This window comes from Equus caballus, chromosome 2 (genome assembly GCF_041296265.1).
Source record: "Equus caballus isolate H_3958 breed thoroughbred chromosome 2, TB-T2T, whole genome shotgun sequence".
In the NCBI taxonomy this organism is placed as follows: domain Eukaryota; kingdom Metazoa; phylum Chordata; class Mammalia; order Perissodactyla; family Equidae; genus Equus; species Equus caballus.
This window is the reverse complement of record NC_091685.1, coordinates 72,458,344-72,478,719: the sequence shown is the minus strand read 5'-3', so window position 1 is coordinate 72,478,719 and position 20,376 is coordinate 72,458,344. Positions and strand designations below refer to the sequence as shown.

The following is a 20,376-nucleotide window of genomic DNA, read 5'->3' as shown; positions in this document are numbered from 1 at the left end:
CACTTAAATGGAGCAGAGAGCCCTGCCCTTTGTAGATGTGTGGTTAGTGTTTGTTGAGTGACTACTATAGGAGACCTCCTACACACTTGTCCAGAAATTTCATTTAAAATTTTCTATCCTAATCATCACATTTCTCTCTCCCTACTCTGAAATGCTCTGACACTTGTAGTGCCTGAAACAGCACTTGTATACCAGTTTATTCTCTTGCTAATTATTTCACCAAGTTAATGTCATCTCTAATGTTAAGATTGAGTTTTAGACTATGAAAGGACTTTTAATTGTATGCCCTTTTGTATTACTCTCCAATGGCTACCTAAATCAAACCGCATTCCTACCAGATCATGCCTTTGTTGAGAGCCACAAAGATGCCTCCCACTTCTGTTTTATCACTCCTGGTTGGTTAATACACTGTAGGTAGTCAGCTGAGAAACAGGAAAACCAATGGGAGTGGTTAGAATAATGCAGGAAGTAGATAGTGGCGGTCTCAACTAAGTTAGCGGCAAGGGGCCCGATTGAAGTCGTTGGATTCGCGCATAGTCAGAATTGACTGCACTTGGTGTTGATGGCCTGTGAAGGGTGAGGGCGGCGGATGCATCAAGGGTCACTCCCAGAGTCCTGCAGGCAACAGGTGGATAGGGCTGCCAGTGAGAGAGGTTGGGACAAGAGGTGGAGCGACCCTGAGGGAAAGACAAGTCGGGATTTAAACATACCAAGGGGAGGTGTCCAGGAGGCAATTAGATACTAAGTCTGATGTTCTGGGAGGAGATCAGAGTGGAAGACAGTGATGTGGGAATTAAATTGGCAGTAATTAAAGCTGTGGAAGAAGATGACTTTGCCCCAAAACAGAGCGGAAAGTCAGAAAATGTAACTCTCACTGTTTGAAGGTGGCATAAAGATCCTGTCATTTGACTAAGCTAAAACCTGCCCGGTGACAGAACAGTGAAGTAAAGCATATTCCAGTAAACCCACAAATGAACTCATTCAGAACTGGAGTCGGAAAAAATTGTGGTTTTTCTTGATAAAGGCTTGTTTTCTACTTGTCTTCATAACTGTAAATGGGTGTATTTGTATGGAAGGTGATGTGGATTTTTTATAAGATCTCTTTTAGGCACTTATTAAAAGACAAAATGAATCCAAATGTACTCCATACTTTTCTCGCGTATCACACCCTTGTGTTATGTAACAGAGTGTTTGAGCACATACTGTCCACACCCGCAACTATAAATCTGTCCAGGCAAGTAACTGCCGGATACCCAGGGACAGTGGGTGAGGAGCTGGACCTTGTCTCTCAAAGGGGAAGCTTTTATTTGCAAGAGAGAGAGTGGTGCATAAGAATTTGCAAATCTCTGAGAGAACAGATTAGTAGTTACCAGAGGGGAAGGGGGTTGGGGGCAGATGAATGGGGTAAAGGGGCACGTATGTATGGTGACGGATAAAAATTAGACTATGGATGGTGAGCAGCATGCAGTTTATACGGAAACTGATATGTAATACTGTACACCTGAAATTACACGGTTATAAACCATTATGACCTCAATAAAATAAATGAAAAAAAAAGTTTTCTTAAAAAAAAAAAAGAATTTGCAAACCTTTTTGCAAGGCAGAAAAATCATCCAGGGATGACACCGCAGTGGTCCAAGCCCAGGCATTCCTTGGCCCTTCTTCATACACAACCAGCAGGACTTGTCAGTTTGCAAACATACAAAATTATATCGTTTAATACCAGTTTGTCTTCTGCTTTTCCAGAACTATTCAACAGTGTATAGATGCTCAGTGAAATCATCAGATGTGTGGAGCTGCCAAAATTTGCCTCTACTCAGGCTGACTTCCTTGCTCCAGGGTACAAAAGAATGATGGAATCTTACTGCTTACTTGAAAAAGTTACTTGGAATTATTTTATGTTTAGACATTTAGAAAAGCCTAAATTTAGGCCCATCACAAGCATATCAACATTGAGATGTGTGAATCAATTATGTTTATGAGGGCCAAGTTCTCATTTATTTAAAACTATCAGGACCTTTGCTGCATCCCAGTTGGGGAGCTGGTCGGGCAGGCGTCCTCACTCCTGCTATACAGATTAAAAAGTATAAAGTGTATAATTGGTTTTGACTTTCCGAAAGTGCAATTATAGTAGGACGTGGATTTCCTGACTCTGGCTGCGTTTTTCTTTTCAGCACACCAGGCATCCTCTCTGAGATGCAAGGAGCTATTTCCACTTGAAAATGGGTACCCAGGGCAACTGCAGAATTTTCCAAAAGCATAAGCACAGATGGCAAATCTGGCAAAGTCAAATTGAGTACTCTGATTACAAGTTTAGGAAGAAAGCTTTTAAGGGTAAATGCTAAATGTTTGAAATGCTGAAGACCAGTTTACTTGGGAAAGTAATCCCAATGGAAGAGTCTGGCTAGGTTGCCAAGGGAACCACACAGTGGCATTTTCTGCAACTTGGCCACCTGCCCAGGGCTAGCAGCTGAGGAGAAAACGCAACAATGGCATTGAGTAGACAGCTCCTCCATCGAGAGGCAGGCACTGTGTTCCAGGCACTCTGGCTGTTCTGTCTCTTCCTTCTGTGTATCTGATGTTGGCAGCCCCCAGGCAGGCTCAGTGTGGCTTCGACCACTCTACTTGGAGCTCAGTCTTCCTATGTGTTTATTTTCTTTCGAACCTGCTCGTCTTGGTTTTGTCTACTTATTAAGGCAAATACAAATCTGAAAATAAAAGAGAAGTGCAGTCAAATTGGACACTTACATGTTTGCTAAATGTTACTGTGGCTCCAGTTGTTTAATTTGACTGTAGTGTTCTGCTTAAATTGATTACTAGGATATATTTCAAAGTGGCCTATGTAGTACAACAGTTATTGGTTTACTGTGTTTTAAATAAACAAAATAATTATATACTATTCACAGAGTAATACAGCTACATTCATGTTCAGTCATTTGAATAATTAGCAAAGAATAGGATGAAGACTGAATATCTTGAAATGAAGTTTGGTTGTGCAGTTGGCTCTGCTCTGAATCTCGCTATGATTCTTTTCCATAATGGCTTTGGGATTCTTTTCTGACTTTAAGATTATCAGCTCCTCCTTTCATCGTTGTGCTTTAGGTCTGGTTTCAAATACAATATCCCTTCTGCAAGTTTCATTTTAAAAAAATCACTTTTATTGCCAATAGGCATTCAACTCAAATTATGAATCAGGAAAATAGTGACAGCATTCCAGCTCTCAGCAGTCAGATTAAAGGTTAAAGTATTATGAAACCACAGGATCTGACTGCTCTGGGTCATCTTCTGGCAAGGTTGACATACACCTGGGGTTTTCCTTGGCCACCCAGAAATCTGCATCTTGGTATAGAGATGTGGAGTTAATGATGTAGTGAAGTTTAGAAATGGGTCAGTGACCTGCAGGCCTATTGCTTTCTGCTGCCTTCTTTTGTTTTCTGACCGAGCTGAGAAAATGGCTGTCAGCCCAAGTCTGTCTTCTGCTGGCCTGGTAGTTCTAGCTCAGGCTGTCCACAGCCAGCTGTCTTTTCCCAAACAACCCATATTGTCCCTGGGTCTCTGTTGGCCTCTTGTAAAATAAAGACACTAGATGAGCTGAGCTTAAATATCCTTCTCAGCTTGAATATCCCAGTGCCATGGAAGGAGGGAAATAAAAGACATTCTCTTCCAATTCTACCTCTTCATTTTCTTTTCATGCTCTCATGGAGTGTTTGGTTAAAACACTTAAGAAGTTGATGACTTTATGGGATAATCCCCTAGGCTTGGAGAAGATGTGTTTCAGATGTCCGTAAGTGCCACATTCCAGTTCAAATTATAAGCCTGTGCATAATCAGTAAAACTATATTAGAAATAAAATCTTCACAAAAATCCCAAGTGCCCGTTCCCCAAAAAATGATGACAGAAGTGGTTAAACAAATGTGTAGGTGTGTATGTCTCATAGTATACAAAGACCAGGGAAATATATAGTGTCGTCTAACCTAACTCTGCTTCTAAGCATGACTCCTGTGGCTTTGCCAGAAAGGAATTCTAAATGCAGTAAGGTTTACCATTAATGGGCCACGTAACATAAATAAAAGACTTCCTTGCAAACCTTTTGGAATTTTTTATGCTAATTTACATTTCAGGAGATGATACCCTTTGGATATGCTGTGTAATTTGGGAAACATAGGACAATTAATGAATTGGTGTAACGCTTAAGCTAGGGTAACAGGAGAGAGTTTAGCTTGCAAAAATCACATGTTCCGCCTGGTCAGGAGTTTATCGTCTCTGTTTAGCTCAAGTAAGAGAAAAGTCTACATGGTTTAAAAAGAGCATTTTAAGTTTACATTTGATTTTCAATGATCTCAGGTCTTAGCCTTGTGATAAACAAATTTAATATAGTACTTACGCATTGCGAGAGTTCTGTTGATAGAATGCTGTGGTCATAGTTATAGCCCATTATTCCAAGTCATGATGATGCCATAATCAGAAAGTCTTCCCATTATATAATGGTTTTGAAGTGTACATTAGTAAATGCTTTTGCTATTTTAATAGCCAAGGAGTTTCATCACATGAATTAGAGGCCTTCCATATTAGGCTTTTGGAGACACAGCCCTGCTGGGGATCACATGAGATATTTGAGAAAAATGGAGACTAATTGAATGCAGAGGTTTCCGTGGGGCAAGGAGAGTGAAGAATTCAGTCAAATGATGTCATCCAAGGGGAGCAAGCCCATGCCCGAAAAACTGGCAGCAGCTTACCCATACCAAGCCACCTGAGACATTTCCTGGGTTGGAAACAATGTTACGGAAATTGAACTTCCCTGCCAAATTTACCACACCTTGCCAAAGCCTGGGTGCCTCTCCTATTACCTCAAGAACAATTACAGCTTTACAGCACATCTGCCCAGAACTTTTGCGAAAATGAAGGAGGAGTCAGTAATGCTTGTAATTTAGCAGACGAGAAGGACAATGTATGCTTCCCTGCCTATTAAAAATGAGGCTTTTATAGTGTGCATTTACTGTGAGTTATTATCCATGAGGAAAGTCATGGATCTGGCTATGCAATCAAAGAGCTTTCTGTTTTGTTTTTATTTTGTTGTATGCCACAATTCCTCCAGAAAACAATGAGTAGATTACCTTTAAAAATTAGCAGTCATGATTGAATATGCCTGGAAAGGAAGGTTGCTCTTGATTGATCTTTGTCTCCCCAAGTCCAAGTGAATTGCTTTATTCATTTATTCAATAAATATTTAACGACACTGTTAATTTTCAGTGTTTTATATGCATTTTTTATTCATTCTCACAACAGTCCCGTGAGATCATTGTTTATGCTTTTAAAAATTACATATGTCCTTTTTCCAGAAGGAAAAAAATGAGCCTTGAGAAGGTAAAGAATTTCTCAGAGTGGTCAGGAAGTATAGAGCTCACTGGGAGCTTTTCTGTCTCTGAGTTCCAGTCTCCCTTCAAAACCATATGCCCTCACTGCACAAGACCCTGTGCTTTCTGGGATATTCTTTAACCCATAGAATTCTAATTTTATCTAGCATTTTTAGAACATGTGAGGTGAAAAAAGTTGTTCAACAGGAAATTGAACTATAACGTCCCACAGCACGTCTTCCCTGCCAACTTCCTAACACAGAAAGAATGAATTCCAAGTATTGAAAAGTTACTGTTGGAGTGTGACATACTTCAAAATCTTTCCATATGTTTTTATAAGCTCGCAAACAAATCCAATTATCAAACCCTTACGCAGTGTGCAGTGTGTTCTAGGCTCAGTGTTTCTCTGGATGAGTAAGAATGGACCAGACCCTCGGTGAGGCCAGGGGAGGGAAGAGCCCAGCTGCAGAGTGGATTGATCAGGCCTGAAGCTGAAGTCGGTAGATATGAAGACCTCAGAAAGGGGGCGTCCTTCTGCCTGGGGGGGGTCCAAGGGTGCTTCAAGAGCCAACCGAGGCCTGACAGCAGAAGAGTCTGATAGAAGTTGAAGCTGTGGGGAGAAGGCAGCTTGGCTGTGTGTGCAAAGGCCCCAAGGTGGAGAGAAGGATGTGTGTCTGGAGGATGGAGGACAGCTTTCGCAGCTGGCGAGGGGGCCAAGTGGAGGGAGGTGAGGAAGGCTTTGCCAGACTGTGGAAGGCCTTGTTTGTCACGCCCAGAGTGTCAGGGAAAACATGCAAATAGCTTTTCTATGAAGGGACACATTCAGAAATTGATCAGACTACTTGTTATATGTCTATATAACTTGACCGATCTTTTTAGATGCTTTAAAAGGCAATTTTAGGACCTACTTATCACTTCTTGCTAACACCTTTGTTCTTTTTTCAATAACATTATCTGATTTTGATTACTCATAAGACAGATTGTTATGAGTTTAAAAGACTCCAAAATCATAACATTTTTTTAAAAAAGAAAGACATTCATAGAAAGAACTTGGTTAGTCAAGACTAAGCAAGTGTTGGTGGGACGGAGAGCCCTGGTTTTAACTATTAATGTAACGTATGCTTCAAAGGACTTGAGAGTAGCCTGTCTTCAGCTGCCTTTTTCCCATCTTTATACCATTGATGAGTTTAACAAGGCCCCTTCAATGTTGTTAATGAAAAACTCTTCGCAGATTTAATTAATCTGAAATTAAATTTAAAGTGGTCTGAATGAATGCGGCTTCCTCTTCCTATAGTGTGAGATAGCAAATAGTTGTTCCAGGATCACTGTTTTTGCTGCTCTTTTTTCTTTCCCTCACTCTTTTGGCCATTTACTTACTAAATTATCTTCTCTAACATGAATTCAACTGCTAATGCTGTGACTTCAACTCTTAAACACACTGTGAACCAAGTATATCACAACTGACTGGTGAAAAGGCCTCTGATCTGACAATGCGTCCTGACAAATTTGGCTAGCTCTTCTTTGTGCAATGATTCCTATAACCTCCCTTCTTTCCCCTCTCCAACAAAATTCATTATCCTAGCCTGGATATGTAAATATCACCTTGTACCTTCCAATTCTACACCCACTACACACTTTCCTATTTTCAGTCTTAGATATAAGATCTAGAACAGAAAATTTATTGGCAGTGCTCTGTCGGTCCACTAAAGTGAAGGTTCAAGTTTTGGGGCCATTTGTCTTCTCATGTTTGCCTTTGTAACTTGGATGACTGAGTGCTAAGTTTGTTGGTTTGATAAGTGTAATTTAAGTGGCTATAAGTACCTGATGATTATCAGAAACTTAAGGCCTTAAATAACACATAAGGCATCAGTGTCAATACCAGTAACATCTTATCAACAAAGAGTTTCCTTTATAAGAGGGAGAAAGAGGTGAAATTGTTTCACATTTGTCTTATATGAATGTTAAGTATCCATTAGGTGAGAGAGAGTAGGTATGGTGCATAAGAAGTAACTCTAGGGAGCAATCTATGTGGAATTTTGCAGCCTGCTCCTTACTGACCTGTTAAGGAGCCTGTATGTCATGGTAGTGAAGTGTAACAGAAAGATTTATTATAGTAATTAAGGTGACTATCATTCAATCTCATGTAAATCACAGTCTACCCGGAATAGTATGGTGATCCTCTAATTGCAAGTTTGTGCCCAATAATTAAAGAGCATTCTGAAAAGCAGTGGTTCTAAAAGTATGGTCCCCACACCAGCAGCATCAGCATCACCTGGGAACTTGTTAGAAATTTAAATTCCTGGGCTCCATCCCAGACCTACTGAAACAGAAACTCTGAGGGTGGGGCCCAGTGATCTGTGCTTTTTCAAGTTCTCTAGAAGATTCTGATGCCTGCTAAAGTTTGAGACCCACTTCTGTAAAGGAATATGTTGTCCCTTAAATGAATGAGATTTGAGAGTGATGATACATCAAATGCCAGGACATCCATTTCTTACCTACTTCTGGAAATTAGCAGTTCTTTCGTTTATGGCTAACAATATTACCAAGAAAAAATGTTAATTTGGTAACTAAACCAAAGCAGAGCAGCTTTAATACTTGCAAATGAAGAAAAGGCTTGAACTTAGTGGACTAGCCAAAAGGGGACTGGATCTCAGAGCTGCCCCATCTTCCATTCTTATTTTAAAAGCTTCTTAACTGAATGTATTTGAAAGTTCCGTTGGAAAAGATTGGAGAAGGACCATCTATTCTTTCTTCCTTTTTCAGATAAGGCTATAAGATCTTTTTGAGGGCAAGTTGGCTGTACTTATTAAAATGTAAAATTCACATGCCCTTTGACCCAACAAGTTTTAGAAGTTTTTCTCACAGAAAACTCAAAACAAGTATGCAAGTTGTGCAAGGCTCTTCATTGCCACACTATTTGTACTAATGAGTCCTTGAAGAGGACATGTCTATCATTAATAAAGGATAGTATATCTGTACTATGGAATACTATGAGGCCATTAAAAAGCATGAAGTAGAGCTGTGTGTACTGACGTGGAAGGATATGCATGATATTGTTGAAAGATAAAAGATCACTTAGGGAAAATGCATGTGCTCAAACAAAGAGAAACCTAAACTATAAACAAATATGTGAATATGTATTTATATTTGCCTAGTAAAGGTTCTGGAAGGAGCTCTAGAATAGTAACGGTGGTTTTCCCAGGGGAATGGGATTACATGAGGATGGGTGGTTATGGGGAAGAATGTTCACTTTTACTTTATTATCCTAGTACTTTTACTTTCTGATACATGAATCTCCCACAGTGAATATTTATTCCTTCTGGAAAAAAGATATAGGAAGAAACTAAGCCCCGGGAATATTAAGAGACAGCTACTTAGCAGTGGAATTAACTCTGGTACCCAGGTCTCCTATTTCTCACTCAGTTTATCCAGGATTATTTTTCACTTCCCTATAACAGAGTTACTCAGAATTTTAGAGCAAGAATACAGCCAAATCTACCAATTTTACTTGCGAGGAAACTGAGCCCAGAGGGCTCAATTTAGAGATTGAAGGTACTGATCTTTGTGATCAGTGACTGGAAACCAGGCCTCCTGAGCAAGAACCATTATTCTCTGCCTTTCAACCCAAAAGGTATGCCAGACAAAAGGACTGTACTTGGAATCTCTCTCTCTCTCTTTTCTTTTTTTCTTAAAAGAAAGCCTCTCCTACCAGCACTGACGATAAAATAATTTGAAGAAAATGTAAGCACACTCAGTATACGAAAGGAGACAATACTGAAGGCAAAATGGCAGGATAGTTGTCAAACTTAGAACTATGCTAATTTGAGTTCTGAGCCCTTAACACTGGTAGAATTCAAACTTTCAAGCCAGGATATGCTTTCGCTCTATGCCAGAAATAATTGAAAGGAAAGGCTTAGATTCACAAAATGTGTTTCACACTGAATAATTATTCTGAATCATAGTCTTTAGCAAAGTAATGAGAAGATTCCGCTATATGAATATATTTCATATTTTGAACTTTATCAGTGTCTAAAGCTACTTGGAGCTCTTATTTCAGGAAGGAAATTTCAAGACATTCATTCACACTTTTGTTGTTAACATTTTTATTTTAAGAATAAAATAATTGCCCTTTGCTTATATGTAATATATGGATTTAGCCTGTATGACAGATGGCGGCAGGTCAAATGCACACTGCTTTGTAGTGTGATTAGGTCCTAAGTTCACTGCAGACACAAATGAACTTTCCCCTAAAATGCAACATGAGAGTACTAATTACACTCAGTAGAGATGGGGGAGGTTATTCTGCAGCTCTTCCTGCAGGGCATGAGAAGTGTTTTCCTTAAAGCAGAATATATGGATTCAGTCCTCGACATGAGAGCCATTCACATCTGAAACAAATCCTAGTGTATTGCAGCATTCTTGCACACGTCCACATTCCGCCTGGGTACGGCAGCTGAGTTTTGTCTTTATCTTTCCTTGGCAACTGATAACATCAGAGGAAGAGATCTGCTGCCCCCAGAGAATGGAGCTCTAATGGGTTCCAGACCTCTAATGCCCGTTGTGCAAGGCTTTCTTTGGAAGACTCAGGGTTATGTTAAGTGCTTGAGATGTTTTGTTGTTGTTTGCTTTTCAAGAAGCCGGATCAGATTTTCTTCATTGTATAAACTCCAGCGGGAGAGAAGGTACACGTTTTTAAGGTGATCTCTGTCGTGCTCTGGCCGACTTAGTTGTGGAAGGAAGAGACTGTATATTTTGGCATGTGACAATTTCTGTAGTAACAGTGAATTCATTGAGAATTCAAGAGAACTTGGAGCCAGCCCGGTGGCGCAGCAGTTAAGTTCACACGCTCTACTTTGGCAGCCCGAGGTTCGCAAGTTTGGATCCCGGATGTGGACCTATGCACGACTTGTCAAGCCATGCTGTGGCAGGCATCCCACATATAAAGTAGAGGAAGATGGGCATGGATGTTAGCTCAGGGCCAGTCTTCCTCAGCAAAAAGAGGAGGATTGGCAGCAGATGTTAGCTCAGGGCTAATCTTCCTCAAAAAAAAGGAAAAAAAACCTGTAGAGAACTTGATGTCTGCTTTTAAAAGTCTGAATTGAATTCTTTACTAGATTCTCAGATTTCAGAAAGGATTTCAGTACAAACCAAACTTAATATTCATATTTTATCAATGTTGAAAGAAAGTGAATGGAAACTAGGATTTCTTGAAAGCTAGGTTCGACATTATACTTGTACATTCATGACCTCGCTTAAACTTTACAACAAATCTCATTAGTAGGTTCTATTATACACATTATACCCTTTTTTTTTTTTTTTGGTGAGGAAGATTCACCCTGAGCTAGCATCTGTTGCCAATCTTCCTCTGTTTTCTATGTGGGGCACCACCAAAGCATGGCTTGATGAGTGGTGTGGTGTGTGGGTCCGCGCCCAGGATTCAAACCCATGAACCCCGGCCACCAGATTCCAGTTCATGAACCCAACCATCACGCCACCGGGCTGGCCCCGTATTATCCCCGTTTTCAAAGACAAGAACACTGATGCTTGGAGATGGTCAGTAATTGGCCGTATTGAGATTCAGACCACATGTGGCCAACTGACCGTCACACACTGCTCAGAGTAAGATAAGAATGCAGACCAACCCCCAGTCCATTCCCTCTTCTCACCCTACAAACCCCATTAGAAAAGAGATACTGGAGTGCATTTATTCTCTTTTATTAGGTACACTTATGAATGAACTTGCTAAAATTTGATGTTACAAAATAGAGTGAATAAACTCATAACTAGTTCAATATATTTGTTTAATTTTAAAAAGCAATAAACTCCCTTAATCTCCCCACACCCTTGAAGAATACTAAGAAATGAAGGATCTGTCTACAAGCAGAAAAAGTTTGGTCTGACCATGGAGCCAGGAAACTTAATTTGCCTAGTTCCTGAAATGTGAGCGCTCTGCCAGAACCCGCGTGTGGGGGTGGCTCACGAGGCCTGCAGCCTTCCTGGCTCCCGGTGAGAGGCGTGCCCTCTGCAGCCTGGCTCCTGGAGGGAACGAAGCCTCCCCCTGCGGCCCCACTCCCCGCCAGGAATTTAAAAGATAAGAGGAAAACATTTCCCTGACTATAAAACGGTTTGTTTTTACTATGGTGTGTACTATGAAACTCGCTTATGAAAGTCCTCTAACAGATGACAATTCTTCACATTCCAGATCTACTTGAAAAGCCTGGAAAATCCAGTCCTCTGTTAGTAAAGTCGATCTCCTTTTGTCGCTTAGATGATTTCTGATGATATAATTTCTAATGCTGTCATTTGCAATATGCTCTCCTGAGCCTAGCGCAGAAGCACCCAAGTGCTGTACAAAATCTGCACTTGTGAGTCCTGCTTAGCATGAACATCCCTGGATCCAGTGTCAGTACCTGGTATACTGTGGGCCGGCAAGAAGGCTTCGCTGTCTGAGTGAATCTGGCCGGAGCATCAGTGGGAAGCAGAGGAGGCCAGTGGGCGGCTGTCTGCCAGACCAGCAGCGTGTGCACGATTTCCTGCAGCCTCCTGCATTGTCTTTGTCTCATTTATTACATCCTCTCTTCCCTTCCTCCCTGTGTGTTTCAAGCCTGCCAATCATACCAACATTTATTCTCTACTTTAGGGACTGCTGACCTTTCTCTGTCTCCAGAATGTCTTTCCTTCACACCCCCATAAATCAGAAGTGACCTATAGATGTAAAACAGGAAAAAGAGGCAGGATAAAACTTTATTTGGTAAGTTTCTATGACAGTTGTCCAATCTCTCAAGTTGAATTGAAAAATCTCTGTGGATTTTTCGTTTTCATCCCAAGCCTGTTTTTCTTGAAAGACTTAGACTTTAGCACTTTTATAAGTAATTTATCAAAAACCATTCATGCTAGAAGTTAAAAAAAAGTCAACTATGACACCTTTATCCTCATCAGATAAGCACATGGATGACATTAATGGAAACCTAGATGGTAGCCCTGTCTAGCAAAATAATCAATGTTGACCCAATCCTCCCCATTCCATGTCTCCTGGAAATGTGTTAGGGTCTCCTGGAAGATGGAGGCAATAACTTGTTAAGGGCAGAGAAAGGGAGTCCAATAAGCGAGGACCTCTGAAGCTGACAGTGGAGTGGATTTGGAGATCGCCTGCACTTCTGAGTGAGTTAGACATGTAGAAGGTGCCTGGCAAGGCTGCTGAAATGGAGGGCCAGAGACACAGCCCCTCCATGCTGTGGGACTCGGAGTGCCAAAGGGATTTGTGTCCCACATGCAGTGCTGCACTGATTTAAAGCTAAATAAATTACACTGTACAGTGAACAATTATAGACAAAACCCAGTGATATAATGACATTGCTTTAATGCAGTTAAACACTCTTACTTCTGTTTGAGGCTGCACAGTACTTGCTGGCTTCCTGCGCCTTCACGAAGACAGCACTGTCTGTTTTGTTCATTCCTTGATTCTTCCCACCGAGCCTGGTGCCCCGCATGTGGTAAAGGCTCATAGGCAAGAAGGCAGAATGAAAAATAAAAGGACCATCCCCAAGGTTGATAGTAGGTTCAAGAGTTGGTAGTTGCTCTGTAAACTTGAATTTTTGGTTATTTTGCAAGGGGTGTTAAATTTTGCCTTGAGTCCTGATAATTAGAGTTATCCTGCTTTGTGGACTTTTAGATGAGTTACGTGGCCATCTTTTCTCCTAATGCCCTCTAATGCTTTCTGGATTTAGACATCAGGAAATGTACATACTGTATTTAGAATAGTTATGTCTGACTCACTGATATCAGTGGATAGTAGGACTTTGAGCTGGAATCCCCTTTTCTTCTGCCTCAGTTGTTTTTGGCAGTATTAATTGGTCATTCACTGTTAAACTTTACAAAAATTGTCAAGTTTACTTTTTAGGACTTGTAAAATCAGCTTTCATAATTCCAGTCCTTTTGGGAAAAACAGAAAAGACCGCATTGCTCTGTGAAGGGAGAAAGGTCATAGCCACCTAATTAATAGCGGGAAAATGAGAGTGAGGGGGCAGCCTCTGAGAGAACTTAACTATATAAGCATCTCACATAGCAACTTTTTCTTTTACGTAGCATAATTGCTAGCTTTTCCCATGTGGGTACAGAGACTTTTTTTCAATAGAAATTTTGGCCTTAAAAGTCTGGTTCAGGTTACTTGACAGATGACCAGAATGAAGTCCAGAAAGGGCCACACTGGGAGAAGTCCATACCAGATCCCACATGTTCTCTAGACCAACCCATGCTCATTTCTCTTTTCTGTTATCATGCTGCCTCCTGGTTCTCCTGTTACTGAAGCTAGAAGAGGCCCACAAGGGTCTGAGAAGGTGGAACTACCAGAGATTAGACAAAAGATGTGTCGAGTGTGCTCATGTGGCAGATGCTATGAAAATTTGTGTCCAGACCTCTGAGGGCAGGAGGCTGAAGGGCCTCATCCAGTGTGGAGGCATGAGGAAGGGGCCCTTCCCCAGGAAGCGATGTTTGAACTGACATCTGAAGGATGAATGGGGGGCGGGGATAGGTGTTAAGTCAGGAGGAATTGCACAATGAAGGGCAGGGCTGAAACTCTGAGAATGGGGGACAGTGAGAAGAGGCTACGGCCAGTCAACCAGGCTGGGTGAACAGGTTAAAGAATTTGGAATTTATCCCCAAAGCAAGTGGCAGCTATTGGGGGCGGTAAGTGAGAGAGTCACAAGGTTAGATGGGCAATTTGCAAAAATCTCTGGGCTTTGTAAAGAGACGCCATGTGGGAGATGTCTAGGAGGGAGAAAGGCGGGGCATGGTGGTGGTTTCCAGAAGGTAGGTGAGCGACAGGTAGGGATGGCTCCTGCGGTTCTGACTTGTGAAACTGGATCAGTGACAGTGCCATTTACTAAGGAGGAAGAAAGGGTTATAACAACAACTAACAACACACCTGTGTGCCAAGCACTGTTCCCATTTAATCCCCATCACAGTCCTATTAGTAGGTTCTCTTATTATCCCATTACACAGATGAGAAAACAGGTACACCAAGATTAAGTAAATTGTCTGAGATCACACAGCTAGTAGGTACTGAAGAGAACTTATATATAAATATATATAACGCATATATATACATATATGAGAGAGAGGAAGCATATATATAAAGCAGGACAGTGCCTGACATTTATTAAGTATTCAATAAATGTTAGCTACCACTGCCTCTTCTTATTCATTGATTCATCGATTTATTCAGGGACTGTGTGCTGAGTTTTAGATAATACATTGGGGAGTAAAACAGATGTGGACCCTACCCTTATAGAGACTGCAGCCTAGTGGAAGAAACAGACAATAACTAAACAAACAGTTCTCGCTTGGACAGGCTGGTCAGGGCTGGTAGGATGGCCTAGGACCCTTAGACTGAACTGTTAGAATTCCAGCTCTTACATAAATCTTGGATGGACATAAGGGGAAAAAATACACATTGTTGACTAAGCCAAAAAACTGTTTCCCAGATGTTCTCTGAGGTTCCACAGACACCCCGCAATGAGTTAGGTCAAAAACAGGCCTTGTGCCAATTTTATAGGTGAGGAGGCTGAAGATCCAAGAAGAGACAGCAGTGTGGCAGTGTCTGAGTCTGAAGGAGCCTGGGTTTCGGGGTTCTGGCTGCTCCTGCTGTCCCTCAGGTACAGCTGCCTTTGGGGTGAGGTGGTAGGAAATGGCCCTGGTTCGACTGCCTCTGAACAGGTCAGATCACAGCTCCCCGCTCTCTACTATATATAGTAAAGAACTTACATAAGAGTGCTATTAAAAAGACGGCAGAGAGGAAAAGAGAATGCCAGCTGAATTTTTTCCACTAAAGCTCATTTTTAACAGATGTGTTTTCTCTGCTTCTACAATGACAGTGTACCAAGGGACAGTTCCCCAGGTCAGGAGGGAAGCAGCTCAGTTCCTGGTAGACCTGCAGTTGTGTCCGTCTGTGCTGAGCACAGCTGGACCCGTGGTAAATACAGTGATACTGTGTTTCCCTTTCTATTTCACGCTACTCTCCTCCCCTGCTCCCGGCTTCCCTGACGTCTGAGGAAAAGGGGCTGTGAGGAAGGACAACATTACTACAATGATTTAAACTAAACTTTACAATACATTTGGGATACTGTTCTGAGTTCTAAGGAACATTCTAAGGACACTCTAAGGACATTCTAAGGAATGTTCTAAGTTCAGCAAAATGAGCAATTAACATATAACTGTTAGGTCTATTTTAAGATAAATGCTTTTTTTGTTTTGAGGAAGATTAGCCCTGAGCCAACATCTGCCGCCAATCCTCCTCTTTTTGCTGAGGAAGACTGGCCCTGAGCTAACATCCATGCCTGTCTTCCTCTACTTTATATGTGGGACACCCACCACAGCATGGCTTGCCAAGCGGTGCCATGTCCGCACCCGGGATCCCAAACAGCAAACCCCAGGCCACCAAAGCAGAACGTGCACACTTATCCGCTGGGCCACTGGGCTGGCCCCTAAGATAAATGCTTTAAATTACAATTAATGATTGTTTTTAATTAAGGCATTCCTACTCCATCTAATCTCACACTCTAGTACTCAGTGCTGCACAAATTTTGTTAATTTTATAAATCAGTTTATCTCCACATTAGGTGTCCTTAACATTATGTAATATTAATGGGGTGGCCATATGTTCCATTTTTCCCGGGACTGTCAATTTACCTGTTGTCCAAGAGTCCTGTCCAATTCAACATACGTCCCAGAGGGACCAAAGTGTCCACATTCAGACACTAAATTATATGGGGATCCTGAATATGAATTGCTAACACTTATTGAAGGTTTGCTCAAGCTTTGCTCTAAACACTTCATAGGTTATAACTCATTTCATCTTGACAGCCTAGGAGGTAAGTGCTATTAAACCCCCTATTTAAATATGAAGTAACAGGCTCAGAAAGATTAAGTGATCCAGGACACTCAGCCAGTTGAAAACGGGCGATCTGCCTCCGCATTCTCCGCTCTGGAGAAGTACACCATTACCTTTAATTCCTAAATCAGCAAGAAGTATGTGGGTAAAGCTCCAGAAGAAGGAGGAGCCTGTTAGACTGCAAGGCTGTTTGAGTTCTTAAACAGAATTGCTTTCCCAATTTGCCAGTGCGGGACCCCTCATGGAAACAATGAGGACTGTCCTCCATCCAATTAAAATTTTGCTGAGCGCAAGAGATTCAGGCGTCTTTGTTTTCCTTCCTTTGAGAAAATAAAAGTTGATATAAAAAGGTTCAGCCGCAGGCTAGATTTAGAAGTATAAACTTGGAGCTGTTAGAACCCTCCTCCCGTATTTTCCAGCCAGTCTTCCTTCTCCCCACAGCCTTCCTCTGATAGCCTGTCCTGACCCTCCACGTTTCCATGAACGTGTGGTTCGTCTGATTTTGTTAGTGAACCAAAGTGGAAAATGAGAAATAAGTGAGCGGTTTGTTATTTACTGCCTGCCAAAAGAAGCACACTATTTAAGAAGGCTTCATGTTCCCGATAGCATGGCACCCTCACGACTCATTGCATCTCGGGATTGTTTATTTATAAATTAATCCTTTTAGAGTGTAGTATTAGCTGTGTTAACACCATTGCACCATTGTGGTCTTTAGATTGAGAGCTTTTTTTTTCAACATTTGTTTCTTCTTTCTCATGAAGATAATCCTTAGGTCAAGAAACAAAGGTCAAATATCAGGTAGAATCAGCAAACTGATGCGTAACCCCGTTTATATTCATGGAAAGGTCATTGTTTCAGGAAGAAGTTTGCTTTGCTTGATTTTTATTTTACACATACATCTTCATAAATTTTTCCTTTCTTACCAAGAAGTCTAGATCAGTTCACATCGGTTTTTTGTAAACAAGTTTATTATGTAACATTTTAAAATATGATTTTATTTTTTCCAGTTTTTTTGAGATTGACATATAACATTGGTTTAAGGCGTGCAACATAATGGTTTGATATATGTGATATTGTGAAAAGCTCACCACAGTAAGTTTATTTAACGTCCATCACCTCACACAGTTACAATTTTTTTTCTTGTGATGGGAACTTTTAAGATCTACTCTCTTAGGAACTTTCTAATCTACAATATAGTTTTGTTAACTATAGTCACCATGCTGTACATTACATCTCCAGAACTTATGTATCTTATAACTAGAAGTTTGTACTTTTTGACCCCCTTCCTCTGTTCACCCGGCTCCCACCCCCACCTCTGGCAACCACCAATCTGTTCTCTGTTTCCATGAGTTTGGGTGTTTAGAGATTCTACATATAAGTGAGATCATATGGGATTTGTTTCTCTCTGTCTGACTTACTTCACTTAGCATAATGCACTCAAGGTCCATCCATGTTGTTGCAAAAGGCAGCATTTCCTTTTTGTGGCTGTGTGATATTCCACTGTGTATATGTGTGTGTGTGTGTGTGTGTGTGTGTAAATATATATATATATAACATTTTTTTTTTTACTGGGAAAGATTCACCCAGAGCTAACATCTATTGCCAATCTTCCTCTCTCTTTTTTTTTTTCTCCCCAAAGGCCCAGTACATAGTTGTATATTTTACTTGTAAGTCCTTCTAGTCCTTTCATGTGATACTGCCACAGCATGGCTACTGACAGATGGATGATGTGGTTCCGTGCCTGGGAAACGAACTCAGGCCACCGAAGCAGAGCACACAGAGCTTTAACCGCTAGGCCATCAGGGCTGGCTCTATATCACAATTTCTTTATCTGTTCATCCATTGACGGGCACTTAGGTTGTTTCTATGTCTTGGCTATTGTAAATAATGCTGCAGTGAACCTGGGGATGCAGCTGTCTCTTTGAGATAATGATCTCATTTCCTGCAAATAAATTTGTACTTAGAAGTGGAATTTGCTGGATCATATGGTAGTTTTCTTTCTTTCTTTTTTTTGAGGAAACTCCATACTGTTTTCCATAGTGGCTGTACCAATTTACATTCCCACCAGCAGTGTATGAGGATTCCCTTTTCTCCACATCCTCGCCAATACTCGTTATTTCCTGTCTTTTTGGTAGTAGCTGTTCTGACAGGTGTGAGGTAATAGCTCATTGTGGTTTTGATTTACATTTCCCTGATGATTAGTGACACTGAGCATCTTTGCATGTGTCTGTTGTCCATTTGTATGTCTTTGGAAAAATGTCTGTTCAGGTCCTCTGCGCGTGTTTTAATTGGATTCTTTGGCTTTTTGCAGTTGAGTTGTGTGAGTTCTTTATATATTTTGGATATTAGCCCCTTATCAGATATGTGATTTGCAAATATTCTTTCCCATCCTATAGGTTGCCTTTTCATTTTGTTGATGGTTTCCTTTGCTACAAAAGCTTTTTAGTTTGACGTAGTCTCACTTGTTTATTTTTGCTTTTGTTGCCAGTTTAATATGTTAATATGATAATAGAGCAAAAAAAGATAACCCAAAGTTGTCTAACAAAGTAAACATCACATTGAGGGTTGTTTCAGGGGAGAGGAAGGGAGGTCTTTCTTTTAGCTTCTTAACTTCCACGTCATTGTTCTAAGATCAAATCAGATACAAAACTCTTTTCTCAGAACCAGTATTGCAATTGTGATGAATCAAGAATCTAAGAATTTCTGATTTCTCCTCTATCTGTTCACCATAACACATGCATATATCAAAAAATACAGAGAAAGCAAAAATGTGAGGAATGTTCAATGTGCTTTCTTAAATGTACCTTCTTCAGGGAATATTAAATGGACCTTCTTAATGCTTTCCATAATGGTGCTACTGTTTAGAGAATTAAAATACCATGGTTAAAATAAACCTGCATGTCACCCCCGTTTCTCCTGACATCTAGCAGCTCTTCTGATCAGAGCAGCTCTTTGTCTCGAGTTGCTCATTGAGAATTAAACTCTGATTGTTTAGAGCAAAATGTCAGGTTTGAAGAAGTTTTCCTAATAAGGAAGAATGATGTAATGTTCATGGAGGCGGGCCAGGTTCCCTCCGTTTGTTTTATTTATATTAGCTGAATTCCAGGGGAAAATGCGCTACGAAGCATGAGAGCTGCTAACTATATTTAGCCAAACTAAGTTAGTAATACCACGAGGCATTTTTTTTTTTTCAGTTATACACTCATCAGTGTACTATAAGATGTTTTTCCAGGCATCTTGTTTTTATAAAGTTTGATCAAACATAAATAATACTTTTTTTTAATGTTTTTCCTTTTACTTTGAGGATGAAGAGTGTATCTCTTGCAATCTCTCTTTAATTTGGCAGGTTTTCTCTGAGATACTGTTTTGGGACCAAAAGATAGATACTTAGGGGCCAGCCCAGTGGCTTAGTGGTTAAGTTCATGCTCTCTGCTTTGGTGGCCCTGGGTTCGCAGGTTCAGATCCCGGGAGCCGACCTACACACTGCTCACCAAGTCATGCCGTGGTGGGGTCCCATATACAAAATAGAGGAAGACTGGCACCGATGTTAGCTCAGCGACAATCTTCCTCAAGCCAAAAGAGGAAGATTGGCAACAGATGTTACCTCAGGGCCAATTTTCTGCACCAAAAAAAAAAAAAAAAGATAGATACTTATTGGTAATACCATGATTGAGAAGATTGTATTAACTTTTCAGAATGGACATTAACAAGGAGGCGATAGCAAGTGACCATGGGCTTTAGAAGTAAGATAATGCATGTTGAAGAGCCGTGTTCTGCCCACTGTCTGGCAATATTCAGTAGAGATTCTCTCCCATCTCCTGAATTTACTCTAAATATAGTAGTCTGTGCATTTTAAGACAGTAGGCTATTGTTTTTGTACTTGTGCATTAAAACCTTTATGTAGACATTTTTATAAACCGGAGAAAGAAAATCAAATATGTAGCCTTATTTAAAAACAAAACTTTGACTTTGTGACTTGGTCATTCCCTCTTTTGTTGACATGTTACTTCATTTTTTCTTTTCCTCTATTACGTGAGCCAAGGCTTACTTTGTATTTCATGTGGGAGAAAATTCAAATTCATGTCCACCCTGAGGCCTGCTCTCTTTTACCTTTCACCTCACAGCTTCTTCCTT

At 40.7% G+C, this 20,376-nt stretch overlaps 1 protein-coding gene and 1 long non-coding RNA gene across 14 annotated transcripts in view; one reads left to right on the top strand and one right to left on the bottom strand.

Moving 5' to 3' along the window:
* Positions 1–20,376, top strand: part of PALLD (palladin, cytoskeletal associated protein) — a 382,518-nt gene that overhangs the window by 300,317 nt on the left and 61,825 nt on the right. The gene's annotated exons all lie outside the window — the stretch shown is intronic.
* Positions 1,452–4,501, bottom strand: LOC138923282 (uncharacterized). Its single transcript, XR_011436699.1, has 2 exons — positions 4,385–4,501; positions 1,452–3,816 (listed from the first exon to the last, which is right to left on the bottom strand). It is a non-coding gene; the product is annotated as an uncharacterized lncRNA (long non-coding RNA).